At 53.0% G+C, this 17,893-nt stretch overlaps 1 protein-coding gene, 1 non-coding gene and 1 pseudogene across 2 annotated transcripts in view; 1 reads left to right on the top strand and 2 right to left on the bottom strand.

The window, feature by feature from the left end:
• Positions 1-16,134, bottom strand: part of KCNJ10 (potassium inwardly rectifying channel subfamily J member 10) — a 36,079-nt gene extending 19,945 nt beyond the window's left edge. The window contains exon 1 of the mRNA XM_040230131.1: positions 16,010-16,134. The gene's annotated coding sequence lies outside the window, so the exon portion shown is untranslated. The remainder of the gene's footprint in view (positions 1-16,009) is intronic.
• On the bottom strand, positions 1,280-1,352 carry TRNAG-UCC. The gene has a single exon. It is a non-coding gene; the product is annotated as a tRNA-Gly (tRNA).
• LOC120855424 lies at positions 3,308-3,657 on the top strand (annotated as a pseudogene).
• Positions 16,135-17,893: the final 1,759 nt, after the last annotated feature.

Below are 17,893 nucleotides of genomic sequence, written 5' to 3'. Positions count from 1 at the left end.
AATGGCATTAATACAAATAACATCTGTTGTCATCGGTAAGATCTGAGACACCGAAGAGGTCGCCACGGACACTGGGGGAGGTTTCAGAGGAGCTGGGCTGGCGATGACCAAGGGGTTGGTTCAAGACCTCGTGTTCATGGGTCAGCCTGCCCGGACTCTTTAATCAGGCACCACCTGGCCTGGATTCCTGAGATTGTCCATAGAACCCAACTGATCCCCAGTGGTACCAGTTGAGAGGATCACCCTAGTTTGGAAGTTAGAAGTATTCTTCCAGACAGAGCCCCGCTGGGAGAGTTCACCCCCACGCCCAGCTGCAGTTAGCATAGAGGGTGCTGGCAAGATTACACATGGCTGGAGGGGAGCAGAGGAGATGAGAGGACTCCACAAAGTCAAGCTTCACCAGGTTACCTGCCCCGGACACACCCCCCCCCACCCCCCACCCCCCACCGCGTCTGTGCTGAAGCTCACCTTCCCACCACCAGGGGGCAGGGCACCCCAGCCCCAGGAGCCTGCCTGTGCCCAGGGCAGCTGGAGTCTCCCCATTCAGTGCCCTAGCCACCCTACCTCCACCCCAGCCCCTTCCTTTTACTATTAGGTTAAAGCATACAAAATTACCCGTTTTTTTACATGTCAGCAATCTCAAGTGGTCCAAGCTACTGATATTTAATAACAATAAAAACAAGAGTACCAGTCTCCTTCAAACTACCAGGGTCTACGTTCTGCAAAGCATGTTAGAAGCAATTTCACTTGATCCTCACAGCCAGCTGGGTGGCAGCTAGAGCTCCAAGAAGCTCTCTCCAAGGTCACAGCTGAACTTCCAGTCATCACATCCAAGGGCGTTTTGTCAGCCCTTGACCCCAGCCGTCTCTCTACATCACGTGAGACTGATGACCAGTCTGTCTGTTCTGGACACTCTCTCCTTTGACTGCCCTTTGACTCTTAACTGTGATGTGATGCGGACCCACTGATCTGGAGACCTTGATTAGCTCTTAGTAGCTCTGCCACGTCTAGGCTTTGGGATTTGGGAAAAATCACTTAAACTCTTTGAGTTTCCTTTTCCTTTATCTGCAAAAAAAGAAGGGTCTAATGATGCCTACCTCACCAGGGTGTTGGGAGAGTTAGATAAGCACACAGATGTACCAAGAGCACTGGGTGGGCCAGTACAGACTGTGTGGAGGGTCTCACCATCACTCTCTGAGTTGCTCCTCCAGGCTTTCTCCTCCCTCTCTTTCTTTTTTTTTAATTTTTCAGCCGCACAGTACAGCTTGTGGCATCTTAGTTCCCTGACCAGGGATTAAACCTGCATACCCTGCATTGGAAGTGCAGAGTCTTAACCACTGGACCACCAGGGAAATCCCATCTCCCTGTCTCTTTACATTTGGCCCATCTCTCTTGCTGTGGCCTCTCGCTGACGCTGAATTACTGATGTTTCTCAGGGATCCTCCTTGGCTCCCATCTCTAACCACTCTGCTCTCACTTCCTCGGCTGTTTCAGCCACTCCCACGGATCTCCCCTCACCTCTGCCCTCTAGGTCCAACCCTTACAGGCTCCCTCTAACTGGAGGTAACAGTTTTACCATGTTCAGACTCATGCACTGTCCTCAAAAGGGAATCTCTTCTGTGCTTCCCCTCTTGTATGCAGAATCACCCCCCATTCAGTGCCCAAGCTGCAACCTTAGAGTCACCCTCCGTTTCTCTCTTGCCCCTCATCCAGCGGCTAACTAGGTCTTATCAATTCTGCCTTTGTGGGCTTCTCTCCGTCTCCTTTGAGGCTGCCTAAGTTCTCTTTCACCTGAAACACTGCAATGATCTTCTGTCTCCCCGCCCCCAGCCTCGCCTCCCTCACCTCCACCTCCTCAGCCGCAGCAGCGCGTTTCAACAACGCAGTTACATCCCATCACTCTGGCTTTCCATCCTCAAGGAGTTCCACAGCTTCTGCAATAAAACCCAAACATCTAGACATAGAATTCTGAATCCTTCCCTATCTGATGCCACCCTGATTTTCACAGCCTCTCCCTCTGGTTCTTTTCCCCTTTGGACCTCATATTCTAGCCATACAGAACTGCCATCGACTCTTCTGCACCCCCACTTGCATGGTCCCCAAGCTTTTATCAAGCAGGCCCCTCCACCTAGAATGCCCTCTAGATGCCGTCTACATTCCTGGGACGTTTTACCACGTCATCAGTTTAGCACTCCTCTGTCCTTGAGAGATGCTGAGCTCTTTGAAGGCAGAGGCTATATCTTAGTTCTCTTTTAAGCAGGTGCCTTTGAACTTAACCTAATTGATTAGTATAGGGAAAGGATTTAGACATGAAGTCCTGGTCTGACTCCTGGCTGGGATGCCAACCATACTGCAGGCGGGCCGTCACTTACTCCACCTCCCGCCCTTCAAAGATATCACCAGTTCATCATAGTCCATTTTTTTTTCTCACTGAGCCTCAGAATCTTTCTCAGCATGGTGATACAGAGAGCCATTTTCCAACGCAGTTAGCCTTACAGAGGAAACCTGTTTATTATCTTGGCAGGTCTGAGTCACAGCCAGAGGTCCCTATCTATTCTTCTTTGCCACTATTTGCCATCCTGGTCTGTGCCATTTACCAGGCATGGGAACTCCAATCAATCTCTTCCTCTCTCTAGGGCTCCATTTCCTCACCTAAGGAGGCAATAAAACCTTCCATTGTGTGGTTGGGATTACAGAAGTTAAAGTTTGTGAAATCTCTGTGGCCCTTATATAAATATAAGGTATTCTTATTAGCCTACTTTGCAGATGAAAGAAGAAAAATATCTACCAAATTAGCGAAACCAAGGCTCAGAGAGGTAAAGTAACTTGCTAACGTTTATATAATGGCAAAGCCGGACCCTCTGTTCTCCAAGCCCCATGGATCTTTACTCATGGTGCCTCTCCACACCTCCTCGGGCTTGAGGGTGCTCCAGCTCCCCCTGTCTTAGTTTTCCTTTCTCCAGGGTAACAGTGCTTCATGAAGTAAGACTTACTATAGCACTGGAATTGGAGGAGGCTTTCAGTCCACCTCCTTCATCCTACTTCCCTATAATTCCCAAGGCGAAGCTCCCTCCAAACCCATTCACCCTACCAAACGGTAGGAAAGGTGTTCAGTGAGGGATGCCCAATAGAATCCAGTTCCTCCATCATGCCCTGCAGCCCTTTGCCCTTCTGCTCCCCCCACCCCCCACCTTGATGGCTCCAGGCAGCTGGCAGGCTGTTCAAAGCCCAGGATGAGGGGTAAAGCATAGAGCTGTTTTGAAATGCATCTCTGAAGAGAGCACACTGGATTTCAGTTCAGTTCCTTATGTCTTCACCTGAAATTGCTACTTTCTCACGTGGGCAAATGAAATACCAGGCTCTACCAAAATCTATAAGGACTACAAAGTGTGGCCGGGGGAAGTCTTGATAGGAACTGAGAATTCTCCTGGTGTGCAGGCTACAGAGGAGCAGGAAGTTGTCCAGAAGGGTGTGCAGACCCTTGTGATTGGCCAGGGGGTGACTGAGGCCTGGAAGGTACCCCCGTTAACTGTGGAGCACCTCAGGAAACAAGGCACTGATGTGCGGGTCCAAAGGACGGAAATGCCTTGCTTACCCAAGGTGTCAGGGCGGAAGCGGTCTTCCATTCCCCCTCCTGATGGAGCCTTAAAAGAATAAATCACTAAGCAATGATCAAACAAATTTTGTTTAAAACTGTACGGAGCCCAGGATGCCAGGCCCCAGGAGTTAAGGTTTCTGGGGTGGAGGCCAGGGAGCCACTGAGCTATCACCAGGTCTGCCACCAGAACCTGGGAGACCAGAGGCAAGATTGATGGGACTGGCTCCTTAGGGTCCTGGGGCCAGTGCGACTTCCCACCTGAGAGAGAACAGGGAGGCTGACTACCTCCTGGCTGAGGGGCCCCTTCTCTATCCCCTTTCTTGTCTGGGACCTTAGACATTGTGTGGCTAGTCGGTGGAGGCTCCAAGAAGCAATGTAGGCAGCGGAGGAGGTATGAGCGTTACCACCAGTGTGGAAGCACCCTCAGAAGCTGCCAGAGGGGGCCTTTTATCTGTTCCACTTCTTCCAGGAAGGATCATGCTCCCCTTCCCAAGCAGGAGGATCATTTCTTTTATCTTAAATTATTTATTTATTTGGAAGCTCTGGGTCTTAGCTGCAGCATGTGGGATCTAGTTCCAGACAAAGGATGGAACTCGGGGCTCCCTGCCCTGGGAGCATGGGAGTCTGAGCCACTAGACCGTCGAGAAAACCCCAGGAGAATCATTTCTGAACTGCTTCCTGACCAGCAGTGTTCATCTTTGTAACCTCCTCAGTGCCTAGTACAGAGCTTTTGCTAAGTAGTTTTTGGCTTTAAAAGAACCCATAGGATTGATATTGTACATCTCTTTTCCCTCCCTCAGGCCCCCTTTCTGGCGTGTGACCTGCTTCATCCTTGGGAAGCCCTTCCTCCGAGTTTCCCATGACAGTGCCAGCCTTTGAACAGCGGAAGGTGCTGACTCGGTCTCCCCATCAGCCTCTACTCCAGGCTAAAGACCTGTCTTCCTCTGGTTTCCCTCCGTGCTCACTCCACACTGCCCTCAGCCCACCTCCACCAACACTCTCACGCCTCTATATCATGATGGGGCAGCGTGGCAGCCAGGGTCCACAGTGGGTACACAGGGAGCCTCAATGCCAGAAATCCAGAGTCTTCAGCAGAAAGCAGATCTTTCTTTAATGGCAGGAAAGGAGAGAGGCAGAAAACTCCAGGCCTGGACCCCTGACTGGGCCCAAGTCAGACGACCGGGGCCCAGAGATCCTCCCGGAACCACCCAGGTCCTCTTGGGGAGCCCAGTGCTTCCCTGTACCCACATGACCAAAGGCAAGGGGACCGAGCTTAGGGAAAAGAAAAGTAGGAAAAGGAAGCTGCAGTAGAAGTGGAGGGGCCCAGCTCTCAAGCTCCTAGGGTTACAGGCAGCACAGAGTGTGCAATAAGCTGCCTTCCGCTGCCCTCTCCAGCATCAATGTTCTCGGCCCTCCACGTGCCCCTCACACACGGCCTCTGTCCTCCAGCCACACTAAGCTGCTCCCAGCGCCTGAACAGGCCATGCTTTCTCTCACCAACAGTTCTCGGCAAACAGCAGGGCCTCTTCTGTGAAGCTCCCTTCCTCTCCCCACTCTCCTAGGTCGATCTCTACCCCTCCTTCAAGCCTCAGTGTGGATGTCAGTTTCTCTGGGAAGCCCTTCTGGATGCCCACAGCCTCGTTGTGAGCTGCCGCCCCTCGTCCTTGTCCCCGTGTGCTGTGGACTTCCCTGCCTCGGTCCTTACAATGAGCCAGGCCAAGTACTGTGTGTTCGCACACTGCATCATCCTATATCCTCCCTGGGAGCTAGGTGATGCCATTGCCCTCATATGAATGGGGGAACCACACTCGCCCAGGAGGACCACTAGTGAGGAGGAGGTGACTGCAAGGTGAACCCAGGCCCGCTGAAACCGAGATCTGTGCTTTTCCTCTGACCACCCTACCGTCATGGCGTGTCGGCGCTGGGAGGCCCCCATGGTCATCTTGTCCAATCCCCTCATCCCACCGAAGGGGAAACCAAGTCCCAGAAAAGCTGAGTAACTTTCCCACAGTCACAGAGCTGGCTTGTAGCAACAGAATCAGAGAATGACCCTGGCTTGCTTCTTCACCCCACCTCCCTCTTCCTACAAGATCCTTTCTTGATCCTCGGGTGCTGAAGGGCCAACCTGGGAGCATTCGCCACTGAGGTCTTCCCCTCCAACCACAGCCCCAGCCCAGGGTGAGCAGTGTGCCCCACCCATCAGCAGGCCTCAGGAGTCTAACCCAAACCCTAACCCGCCCTCCCGCAACAGCAGCTGGCCCAGAGATAGACCCAGAAGAGCTGGAAGGAACAGCAGATAGGAGAGGGCAGATACAATGATACTCTCTGTGGGGTTTGTGAAGCTGATCAAGAGAGTTTCTCTGAGACAGCTGGAAATCACGCGGCCCACAGGGGCTCTGAGCCCCTTTGGAACTGTCTCCTAGACGACCCCCCCGCCCCGCCACCTCTGTTCAATAGGAGACTTAACCAGGCCTCTCTTTCTCCTCAAAGGGAGTGGGTTGTCCACCTCTCTCCATCCTTCCCCTTTGCCTGGCAACCCCTTACACCCAGGAAGTGCTTCCCGTTAAGACAAAATTGATGTGCTGCTGCCTAAGCAATTTCCTCTTATTTTTACCCTCAATGGAGATGGAAACCCATAGGTGCCCTGTGCTTCTGATGTGTATTCAGGACACTGATCCACCTTCCCTGACGCATGTCCTCACCACTCCCTTTCCTTCTCAGGTTTCACGCATGAGAAACAATCCCTGACCCTCATACAGAGAAACCTAGGGAAGGCCGACTGTCACCCTGGGAGGGAAGCTCTCCGTCCTTCCCCAGCTGTCCACTTATTCCTCATCCACAGTCCTTGTTTGAGTAGAAGTTTGGGGGCAGGGTGGCATGAAGATACTGACTAGATGCAGAGCTATATTCAGAGGTGGCTTCCCCCTATCCCTCCTCTGAGCCAGAGTGCTGCTGGAGGGGCTGAAGATTTTGGCCAGGCCCCCTTCTCCAACGGGGAACACTGGCAGGGGCAGTTGGAGACAGAAGAATCAGAGAATAAAGACTGGGGCAGAGTGTTCATGCATGGAGGAAGACAGATGAATCACGCAGCTTAAGCTGAATCTGGTAGCGAGCCGGGGAGCATCCAAGATGAGCAGTGGGGTAAGGAATAGAAGGGTCCTACTGGGGTAAGGAATAGAAGAGTCCTACTGGTAAAGATTTCGCCAGCCATGCAGGAGACCTGGGTATAATCTCAGGTCTGAGCCACCAGGGAAGCCCATGAATACTGGAGTGGGTAGACAATCCCTTCTCCAGGGGATTTTCCTGACCCAGGAATCAAACCGGGGTCTCCTGCATTGCAGGCAGATTCTCTACCAGCTGAGCTACCAGGAAAGCCCATAGATCCTTATACAGACACAGGATATTAACAGGGAAGGTCAGAGTCAGGTGTCATGGACTTAAAATCAATACAGATCTCAATCCCTAAACCCTAGCCCAGAAGGCCATGTGGCTTCTCTCTCCAGTGATTCCGTCAGCAGCAGGGAGTGGGGCTCATGGGAAGGCAGGAAATGAAAGGAGGTAGACTCACCCTGCCCAGAGGCGGTCAGAGGTCAAGGTGACCTTTCAAAGTTCTTTCTAGACTGAGAATCCCGTTTAAGCTTTTTTCCCCCCTCTACCACCCATCCCAATATGCCCTGACTCTTCCCAACAAAGATGGGCAAAAGACAGCTCTGATAAAATTCCACACGGAGTAGGTCATCTGAGGAAGTCAAGCAGAGAGTGCGTGTGTGTGTGTACTCAGCCCTTTCAGTCGTGTCCGACTCTCTGCGACCCTATGGACTGTAGCCTGCCAGACTCCTCAGTCCATGGGATTTTCCAAGCAAGAATACTGGAGTGGGTTGCCATGCCCTCCTCCAGGGAATCTTCCTGCCGCAGGGATCGAACCCGAGTCTCCTGGGTCTCCTGCATTGCAGGTGGATTCTTTACCACCAAGCCAACCAGAAAGCCTGTAGGCAGACAGTGACCAACACCACCCCCCGCCCACCAAAAAAACAACAACAGAGAAACACCAAGCAGCAAGAAACCCCCATTCCAGAATAGAGTCCAGTCTTGCCAACTGGATATATCATGTTAGCTGGTCAGAGCCTTCCCGTAAAATGGGAACATAGTAACGCTGCCGTCTACCTCACAGGGTTGTAAGAGGCTGTGACCCCGCTTGCACTGGGCGGGCGCAGAGGTGGTTGCCCTGGGTCTGGGCTGGGGCGGCTCCGGGTTCATCTTCCCCACACTCTCCATTCAGTGTCTGGCTGAGCCCTGGGGCCGGGGGTCCTGGGCCCACCACACCTCTCTGTGGGCGGTGAGACGAGGGTGGGGGTGAGCCTGTTCAGAGTTCAGCGGAGGCGGTGTCTGTGGTTAACAGGTAAGCAGGAGCGGTCTGGAGCAGTGGGACATTTCCCGCCTCAGGGCTACATTCTTGAAGTCACAAGTGCAAACTTGTTATAACCTGTGTTGGAGCAGCAGGGGGCAGCGAGGGCATGGTGGGGGGCGGGGGCACCGGCGCTGAGCTGCCCGAGGCTGGTGGAAGGGGCGCAAAGAGGGTGGAGGGCAGGTGTGCAGGTGCATATATGCAAGTGGGGGGTGGGTGGGTGCGCCTGAGTCGGCCTGCTGGGTCCAGGCGCCTCCTCCGCTCAGATGTGCGGACGAGAGCGTGTGTGGGGCCGCATACAAGAGCGTGCGCCTGTGTGTCTCTGCATATATGAGCCTTGTGGTGGGAGGGGGAGGAGAGGCGGGCAGCCACCGGCCGTGGTGGCTGGGCCTGTGGAGCCAAGGAGTGGGCAGGCTGCGTGCCCCTTCCCCTGGCCGGCCTCATGGAACCTGAATTCCAAGTCCGTCCACAGACTGCCCGGCCCCGCCCCACTGGGAGCCGGGGCCACTCCCTGCCGGGTGCCCATCTCCCCAGCCTGCCCAGAGAAGGGGGGGTCGCCTCCTGCCCATCCCCCTGGCCTTGGGCTCATTCCCCCGCGCTCACTGGGCCCTCTGGACACTGGGGTGGGTGGGGTGGGGGGGGGAGGCTCTGAAAGCAGGTGACTGTTTGGGGGAACTCGGGGACAGAGCCCCCATTGTGCCCGCCCCGGAGCCGCCTCAATGGAGCTCCCAGGCACAAAGGGGCTTTGACAATGGGCAGGACATTAGTATGCAGGGCCAGCCCCTCGGCCCTCTCCCTGTCCCACAGCCCAGGGGAGGCGGGGGGAGGGGGGGCGCTGCTGCCAGCCTCGTGGGTGGAGGCAGGGGATGGGGCAGGGCTGAGGCTGTAGAGACCTTAGCCCCCAAGGGCTCCCCTGGGGGCACTGCCCAGGAGACAGGGAAGGAGACTAGACCAGGGCCCCCAAACCTGCCACTTGTCAGGGCTCTCCAAGTGGAAAAAGCCAGGGAGACTGGGAGGAGGATGGGCAGTGCTGTGGGAGACCAGGATCCTTCCTCCCAGGCTGGACTCTTGAAGAAGCACGTGGGCTGTCTGAGCCCACCCACTTTTTGGCCTCAGTTTTCCCATCTATTCAAGGGAACTGTGTGGGTGGGAGAGGCAAAACCAAGCAATAGGGAGCAAGGTCTCAAACCTCAGCCTGCCATGTCTGAGAGTCGCCAGGCTGCATGTGGGTCCTGACCGTCCAGAATCCTTCTGCTCAGGGTGTGTGCCTGGAGTTCGAGGTGTTTAGGCTTCAGACAAGGTAGTGCCTGCGACTCAGCCCAGGGGGATTTGGCTGATAGACGAAGAGCCGGAACTAGCTCCCCTTCACCCCTGCCCCCACCACCACCATATGTTTGTGTGTCTCCCGCATCTGCCTCATCCCCTTCCCCAGGCTGTGGGAAGAGGCTTCTCCTCCTGGCCAGGGACCCCCACCCCCATCCCTCCTCCACCTCAACTAGCACCTTCAGCACCACCCCTGCCTTCCCAAGGTGCACTGCCTGTGGCACCACAGGACAAAGGGCAGGGTTGGAGCAACGCGGAAAGGCACCCCAGGGCTGGGAGACTGAGAGGGAGTGACGCTCGAGAAAGGGCTGCAGGCAGACAGCAGGAAAGGGACAGGAAAGGGACCATGGAGAAGCAGTGTTGCTGATTACAGACATCCTCTGCCCTGGGTCAGGAACCCACAGGAGAGAGGGTTGGGGCCACTTTACAGAAGTGCTCCCCGCAAGGCACAATGGAAAACCTGGGCTGAGGAATGTCTTCTCCTGGCTTGCTTTCTCCTTTTGCAGTTGCTGTTGATGTCAGGAGGTCCTCCCTGCTACCCGCCTTCCTGCTCTGCCCTTAGCCATGGATGGCACACTTGGGATTGCTGGGGGAAAGGTAAGGTCTGCTACCCTCTCTGAGCATCTTGAGTTTTTTCCCTCCACTGAAACAGTCTGATGGGGAACGTGCAGAACTAAGAATTAGGACTCCTGGGTGCAGGCCCAACAACCCTGTTAACTTTTTCTGGGACCTCGCACAAATCACTTTTTCTGTCTGGTTCAAGAAGCCCACATCTGCAACATGGGAAAGGTCAATTCTGCATCACTGTCTTCTGGGCCCATGGGCAGGAGATTCAGGGACAAGGCTCTGGGATTTAGTAAGAGCTCATATTATTCAGCATTATGTTAGCCCCTTTTCTAGCCTTACATCATCTCATTCTCAACAATTCTAAAAACTAGACACTATTTAAAAGTTCCATTTTATAGACGAGACAACTGAAGCCCAGAGATGTTAATAATTTGCCCAGGCTTGTACAACTAGCGAGTGGCAGAACTGAGATTCAAGCTCAAGCAGGTAGTCTGTCTCCAGAGCCCACATGATGAATCACTACCCCATACAGCCTCCCAAGTGAAAATATTCAGAAGACCATGGGCAGCTGGGAAAAATCAGCCAGGATATTCAGATCACTGAGGGCTTTTCCAAACCTATCTTCATAATAATGCTAATATGTCAATTGCTCTTTTTTTTCACTTTCATTTTCTCATGGATGTTCAGTAGAATTTTCCAGAATCAATGTAATATTGTAACATATTGAATGCAGAAGCAGATATGAGATACCAACTGTCTTCTGTTAAGCCAGATATCACACAGATTTGAGACAGTGAGACAGTGCCACTTACTAAATTTTGTTTGTTTTTAAATATAGCTATCTTTCATTAAAAATATATCATTAAAGTTGACATCCAAAACAGGTTGATTGTTATTTTTGAATGAATTAATACATATTTTAAGTTTGCTCTCCTTTCCAACCTATTAGCAGATGTAATCCACATGAACAAAACTCAATAAATTTTAAGATGTGAAGGGAGTCCTGAAATCAGCAAGTGTCAGACATCCTTACCTTCTCCTCTTGCTGTTGCCTGTGGCTTTTTTTTTTTTTTTTTAAGCAGATCAACTAGGGAGATTTGGATGTGGGGAAAAGGTCTTGGGGTTGGAACTAGGATGAGGGCTGAAGCTGAGTATATAATGCTAAAAGGTCAGGCCTAACCCCACTTGAGAACTATCTCCACGTCTCCTAGCCTGCAAGCTCCCGCCCAGAAGTATGCTCAAGACCACGGGCCTGTCTCAGGCTGGATTCTGGTCTCCGCCCCTTTCGCAATCCAGATGCCTGCTGACAAGTCCAACATCAGGCAGGGGCAGACCTTCCTGGTGAGGAGAGAAAACTTCTGTGGATACCCATGTGGATTTTTGCGTTTGGGCCAGCAATGCTTAATCTGCTTCCTGTAATCTTAGGATGAAACTGTCTCCACAGAATGGGGAGCTTGGTAGGAGATAAATGTCTCTGGCAGTCCCCAGGAGAACTGGATAATAGGGTCTTATGTATACCCTAGTCTGGGCTTCCCAGGTGGCACTAGTGGATAGAACCTGCCTGCCAATGCAGGAGATGTAAGAGATGCAGGTTTGATCCCTAGGTCAGGAAGATCTCTTGGAGGAGGGTATGGCAACCCACTCTAGTATTCTTGACAGAGTTGGACATGACTGAAGTGACTTAGCATGCACGAATGTGCACCCTAGTCTAGGACACTCCTAAGTTTCTAAAGCCTTAAAAGTCAGAATCCTCCCCCAGAATTAGCAACCAGAAAGACTTTTTACCTAGAATCAAGCTGGTCAGTAGACACTCTGTGCCCTGGGGTAGAGGGATCCAGGGAGGGAAAAGATGCGCTTGCTTCAGGGGGTCCACAATCTGACAGGGGTGTAGGCCCCTCCCTAGAGGAGCCCCCGTTATTGAAGGAGACGGGATGTCCCCTCCAACATTACCACTGCCCAGGTTGTCCTGGGCAAAGTCACAGACACAAAGGACAAGGGACAGGCAGGATGCTGACAAGAAGGGGTACAAGATGATAGAGCAGATAGGGAAATAGGAGGATGGAGATTCAGGAGGTGCAAGGTTAAGATCCATAGGCCTGTGTGAGGGCCCAGGGTAGAAGGCTGTGGCTCAGGGATTGTCGTGGGATGTGCTCCCTCTGTACAAAGTCTGAATAGATTGGGGTCCCTAAAGAGGGGGTGCTGGAGGGGATAGGAGAAAGGCTTATATAAAGCAGGTTGAAGACTGTGATTGGGAAATTTAGTCTGAAAACCGATAGAGATGTCTGGGTAGGAAAGGGGCAAGGTAAAACTAATGCTTCATGATGACAATTCCAGTGATGATTCCATGAAGTAAAGGGAGAGAATCAAGGAGGAAGAAAGGTGGGAGTCAGGAAAGTCCTACCGAGGCTGCTGTGGGCACCCAGGCTCATGGGATGGACAGGCTGATCGGGGGGGCAGGGAAGAGGCTGGCTCACACACCTGAAAGGAGTTGTGGTGGGTGGGAGAAAATGGGCAGGGAGGGGACAGGCAGGGCCAAGCAGGGACCAGGGTGAGATGTGGGGACAGAAAGAAGCTGCCATCTTTGGCTGGAAGAAATAAGTTGCCCAGAATAAAAGACACTCTTTTAGGGAAGCTCACCAGTTCAGTTACATTTGTCATATCTGAGTTGAACACAAGACATCTGCTAGGTAAAAACTTATGGAAAGAAAGGGCCAGGAACATGGAGACCCAGGCTCTGGCTGTGGCCAGACTGTTGGAATGAAGACAGGAAGCTCATCTTAAACAACTTGATAATTCTCTCACCCTTCCAAAGTCTAGAAGGGTGGAGAGATAGAGACCCAGGGCAGACCTCAGAAAAAGCCCCAGGGAAGGGCTGTGGCAGGCCCAGGAGCCAGGCAAGATGGTGGGGTAGAAAGAGTCACATACGTGGGGGAACCACGACAGCCAACAGCTGCACTTTTTAGTTTTCACTTGCTGAGCACCATTCCAAGCCCTTTACAAATACTGACTCTGTTAATCCATAACTATAACTTTTAGCCCCATTGTAAGGATGAGGGAACGAGCAGCTATGAAGTGGCGGAAGATAGATTGTAAACCCAGGAAGTCTGACTCCAAGGCTGTGTTCCTAACTGCTATGCCTCTGCCTCTCAGGCAACAGAAATGCACCCTGGGATGCACTGTGGGTTGCACCTTCCTTCCAGAAGAGGCCTCTTGACCTGTTACAGTAATCCTTGCATTTCTCTGAGTTTCCCAACTCCCCTCACAAGCCTTAATGATGGGCTTATTTTGTTTGTTTGGGAGCTTTTTTGTTTTTGCTAGAGTCCACAGGGTGGTCTCCCCCTCTTTTCCAAACTCCATTTCAGATCTCTTTCCTTCTATGGACATGCTTCCTGAAATCTAGCCTAAGTCCTTCAAGTTGCAGCCCCAACCCTTTCCCCAGGTCTTCTGCCACTGGCCACATCCACTCCTTCAATACTACACCTTTTCAGGGACCTGAAATGCTAATTAAGCCCTCTCAAGCCCATGCTTCTCCAGCCTCCTTCTCCAGGCCACCATTTCAGTTCTTACTTCCCTCCTGCATTCCACAGCCAACCCCTCCCTTCTCCCCACCACCTCAAATCCAGCTCCCAGCTGGCTGACACCCACGGGAGGGTTTTCCCATAATTCCTTTCTCTCTGCCCTTTCAAGGTTCTGATGGGAGGAGGGGATGAAGAGGGACCACGCAGATCCACTTTCTCCATGAAAATGGAGGCAACACCTATAATAAATTTGGATGAAGGGAGAAAAGCATTGAACGCAGCCTGTGGAAGAGAAGGGGTGATGTGATAAACTCAGAAAGTTCTGATTCCCAAGATCTGCCCCTTCCAACCACCCTTCACTGGGTGCTAAAACAGTTGGATTCCAGATCTCCCATCTCTCTAATCTTTCTACAGTTTCATCTTAACAGTGTGCCTTGGACTCTCCCTTCTCTCTGCCCCTTCCAGGGCCTCACCACCGTCCTGGACAGCTTGGCCTCAACCTGGACCGTAGCACTGACCAGTCAGGCAAGAGAAGAATCTAGGCTGGCTGGGGAGGGGATTGAGAGTGGAAGTTTCTTCGTTCTGTCCTAAATAACCCTTGGCAGGAAAGCTGAGGGGCTCTGTGGCCCAACATCTCCTTCCCTCCCCACCAATGCCAGGGGGTTCAGCCTACCTTCTTGTGTGCAGAAACCAAACATTTTACTAAAAGGTGCAAGAGGCTGTTTCTCCTTTTTGTAGAAGTGGGTCTTTCTGCCTGACTCACTCCCCTACCCAGAGCCCTAAACCCCTTATTCCATCAATCCCAGCATGGCCCCAGAGGACTACATTTAAGCTCACCCAGATCCAAGTGTCCTAGGCTTCCTGGTCCCTAGGGAGGACTGGGGAAGGGGGCCCCTGGGTCTTATGCCATGCCCTTCCCTTTTAGCCCAAGCCAGTGTGCACAGAGGTGCAGCTGCAGAGATGGGGCACCCACCGTCCAGTGGGGCACAGGGATGAGGTGGGAGATGCCAAGGGCCTGACAACTAACCCTCCCACACAAGCAGACATGTCCACAGACTGCATGTGGGGCAGTGTTGGGGAGACAGATTTTTTCCCCCAGAGTAGGGGGCAGCAGTGGGATTCCGCATTGAACCACACAAGGGATGAGACCATAACCCTGCCCCCCAATCCCCCCCCCCCATCATTGCCATTTGATATCCACTGAGACAAGTTGGCTGCTCTGCTCAGGGTGGAGGGTGGGGGGATGGCTCAGAAAACAGCAGCTCCTTTCAGGACCTAGGTTGGCAAGGGCTTTGGGAGGCTGGACTGGCCCAGATCACCCCCAACACCCCCTCTCTCCCTCCCGCGCCACCACCACCAAAGGACTGGAGGGCAGCGAAAAGGAGTTGGCACTGCCTGGGCCATGCCTATTGCCTCTGTAGACCAGCCCTGGCCCCCCTCCTTGGCATGATGCCTTCCCTCCCCTCCTCCCTCATTTCCTCCTCCCTGAAGAACTAACTATAAACCAGGACACCTGGTTCCTTCTACACTTGGTCCCTAGTACCCAGCTTATACTATAAGGAATTAACAAGCCTGCTCCTCAGCACAGGATGGTGCCCACCATCATGCCAGGAACATAGAACAGAAATCCTTGGAGATTAGGGAGACAGTTTCAAGATGAAACTAAATGGAACACAGTTGTAGCTGCTGGTCTCTCCTCAAACCAGTTTCCTGATAGCCACCCCAAGCCCCCCCTCATTCCTAAACCAGCGTCACTCCTCACAGGACACCAAATCTCTCACCATCTCCTTCCCACCCAGAAATGTCTAAAGCAGTCCTGGTGGGGAAAAAAAAAATTCAAGCACCACAACCAAGGCAGACAGGCTAAAAATCTTTAGCCAGAATGTGTATCGATAAGCAACAGCATCAGGCTTTAAGCCTAGGCCTCCTTGGGGTCCAAATTTGTATTGGCTTATTCACCACCCCACTTTCCCAACTGTCTCACTTTGCAGTGGGGAGGGGGTTATTAACGGGGAGGCAGGTCTTGAAATGGGAGGCAAGTTGGAGTGGAGGGAAGAAATTAAGTGGGCAGGGGGTCCCAGCCATACCAAGCTACTACATCTCCCTAATCTGAGCTGTATAATCTGAGCAGTGGTTACACATACAGCTTTCTTCCCCTGTGTGAATTATGTGTGGGTGTCACTATGTGTCACAGCATGGGGAGGGGGAAAGGGGCTGGGCATGGGAGTGCGAGTAACCTGATGATCCTGGGAAAAGGGGGCGCTGTCTGGAGTGCCTGTGGGGCGTGCACGGTTATATGTGGTAGTTACTGTGTTAGTTGGAAAGCTGTGATGCAACTGCAGGTCTGCCCAGTAGGAAGGGGTATTAGGAAAGCCCCTTCCTGGGCTGAAAGCGCTGAGGTGACCAGCTTAGGTAAATTTCCCTTCTTGGAGAGCCCTTCCCAGACGCCCAAGGTGGAAGGCTAAGGAATAGGACCATACCACTGAGGCCAGTCAGGGTAGGGACCCAGGGACTGCGGGCCCCAGTATCTCTGAAGAGTGAGGTAAACAGGACCCCGGCCTAGGCGGCAGCACTCTTTCATTAGGGCCAGGGTCTTACCTTGGGTCCAGGGTGGAGTGGCCCCTCGGATGGGCAGCGGGACAGACGGACGGATGGGGTGGGCAGCCGTGAGGAACGGAGCTGTGCGACCGGCAGGGCCAGGACTCTTAAACCAGGAGCTGGGATCAGATAAGGGCTGGTCCAGGGGCCGGGGCTGGGGTCGGGCCGGCCGGGGGCAGAGCTGGGCCGGGCCGGGCCGGGCCGCCCCCTCCCTCCGCAGCGCAGAGCCAAACTTTGCGTGAATGGAGGGACCTGGAGGGGCCGGGCGGGCGGGGGCGGGGGGCTCCGGACAGGCCAATAGGAACGTGGAGCGCCAGGCCCGAGCCGCCGGGATTGGAGGGGCCTGGGCAGGGGGCGGGGCGTGTGGAGCAACGAAGCGGAGCCCCAGACAGCTGCAGGAACGGGGCAGAGAGCAACACCCAAAGACAGAGACCCAGACAGACTCAGGAGAAAGAGATGGAGAGACGATAGGCGAAGCGATAGAAGCCGAGCTGGCAAGGTGACAGAAGAAAAGAGAAGGAAGAAAAAGGAGGCGGTCGTGTCAGGGATGGGGAACAGAAGCGGGAGCTGGCGGGGGCGGGCCTGGGGCCGAGTTAATGAGGTGGAAATGAATTCAGCACCCGCCCAGTGGTCCGACAGGCAGCGCCGAAGGGGCGGGCTCCGGGGGCTCCGGGGTTATATCCCTCGGCACCATTTCCACGCTGTTTGCCGTTTTCTAAGCGCTGAGTGAGGTCCTGCGAACTGCGCAGACATCATTCCCACCTGCAGTGGCTTGGTTTGAGAGGCGGCAGAACACGCAACCCTAGTGCCTGGGAGGTGCTAGAGGATGCAGAAAGGGAAAGAGCACTCTACTTAGGAGGTCTTAGGTGGGAGGACAGACTTCCGATAAGGTCCCTAAAGAATGCAGAGGATTCAGGTACTAGGAGATGATGGGGAGGGAATTTAAGGCAGAGACAACTGCATTCAACAGTTCTGGGAGGACAGGAAAATGCAAGTAGGCTTGGGAAAGAAACAGCAGCAAAGTGGTCCATTGGACTGGAATATAGAGTGGTGGTTCTCAACCTTATCATCACAAGGGACTTACTTGATTATCTGAATCCATGTTTTGAGAGGTTTTTCTCCACAATCTACCATTCTTGGCATGTATTAAGAAAGAAAACATTTACTTCCCCGTTTCTATACATCATAGATATTTAACTGCTACTGCTGCTGAGTCGCTTCAGTCGTGTCCGACTCTGTGTGACCCCATAGACGGAAGCCCACTAGGCTCCTCTGTCTCTGGGATTCTCCAGGCAAGAACACTGGAGTGGGGTGCCATTGCCTTCTCCAATACATGAAAGTGAAAATCGAAAGTGAAGTCGCTCAGTGGTGCCGACTCTTAGCGACCCCATGGACTGCAGCCTACCAGGCTCCTCCGTCCATGGGACTTTCCAGGCAAGAGTACTGGAGTGGGGTGCCATTGCCTTCTCCGAGATATTTAACTACTAATCAGTAAACCGTATTATCATATTGAGTTGATAAACATCTTGGGGGGAGAAAAGGAAAGAAACTTGAAATTTTAGCTTAGTTCAACTTCTAAATGCCCTATGATGGATAAATGTCCATTCAAACAACCCCCATGGGGCGGGGCACGGGGGCAGAGGGGGTCGTACTGGGCTGAAGGTAAGCGCCACAGGTATAGTGATTGTGGTGGGGGAAGACCTGGACCAAATATAGAGCTGTGCCCATTCAAGGTCAACTCTGAAGGCGATGGAGAGCTATGAAGGTGTCTTGAGCAGGGGGGAGACAAAGCTAGAGCAGAATTTTAGGGAGGTTAATCTGTACGTGAGCAGAATGGTGATTCAAGAGGGAATCTGGCAGCAATCCTAGACTCTTCCTGAGCAA

This window comes from Oryx dammah, unplaced genomic scaffold (genome assembly GCF_014754425.2).
Source record: "Oryx dammah isolate SB20612 unplaced genomic scaffold, SCBI_Odam_1.1 HiC_scaffold_28, whole genome shotgun sequence".
Lineage (NCBI taxonomy): Eukaryota > Metazoa > Chordata > Mammalia > Artiodactyla > Bovidae > Oryx > Oryx dammah.
The sequence above is the reverse complement of the archived record's forward strand: the minus strand, read 5'-3'. Positions and strand labels throughout refer to the sequence as shown.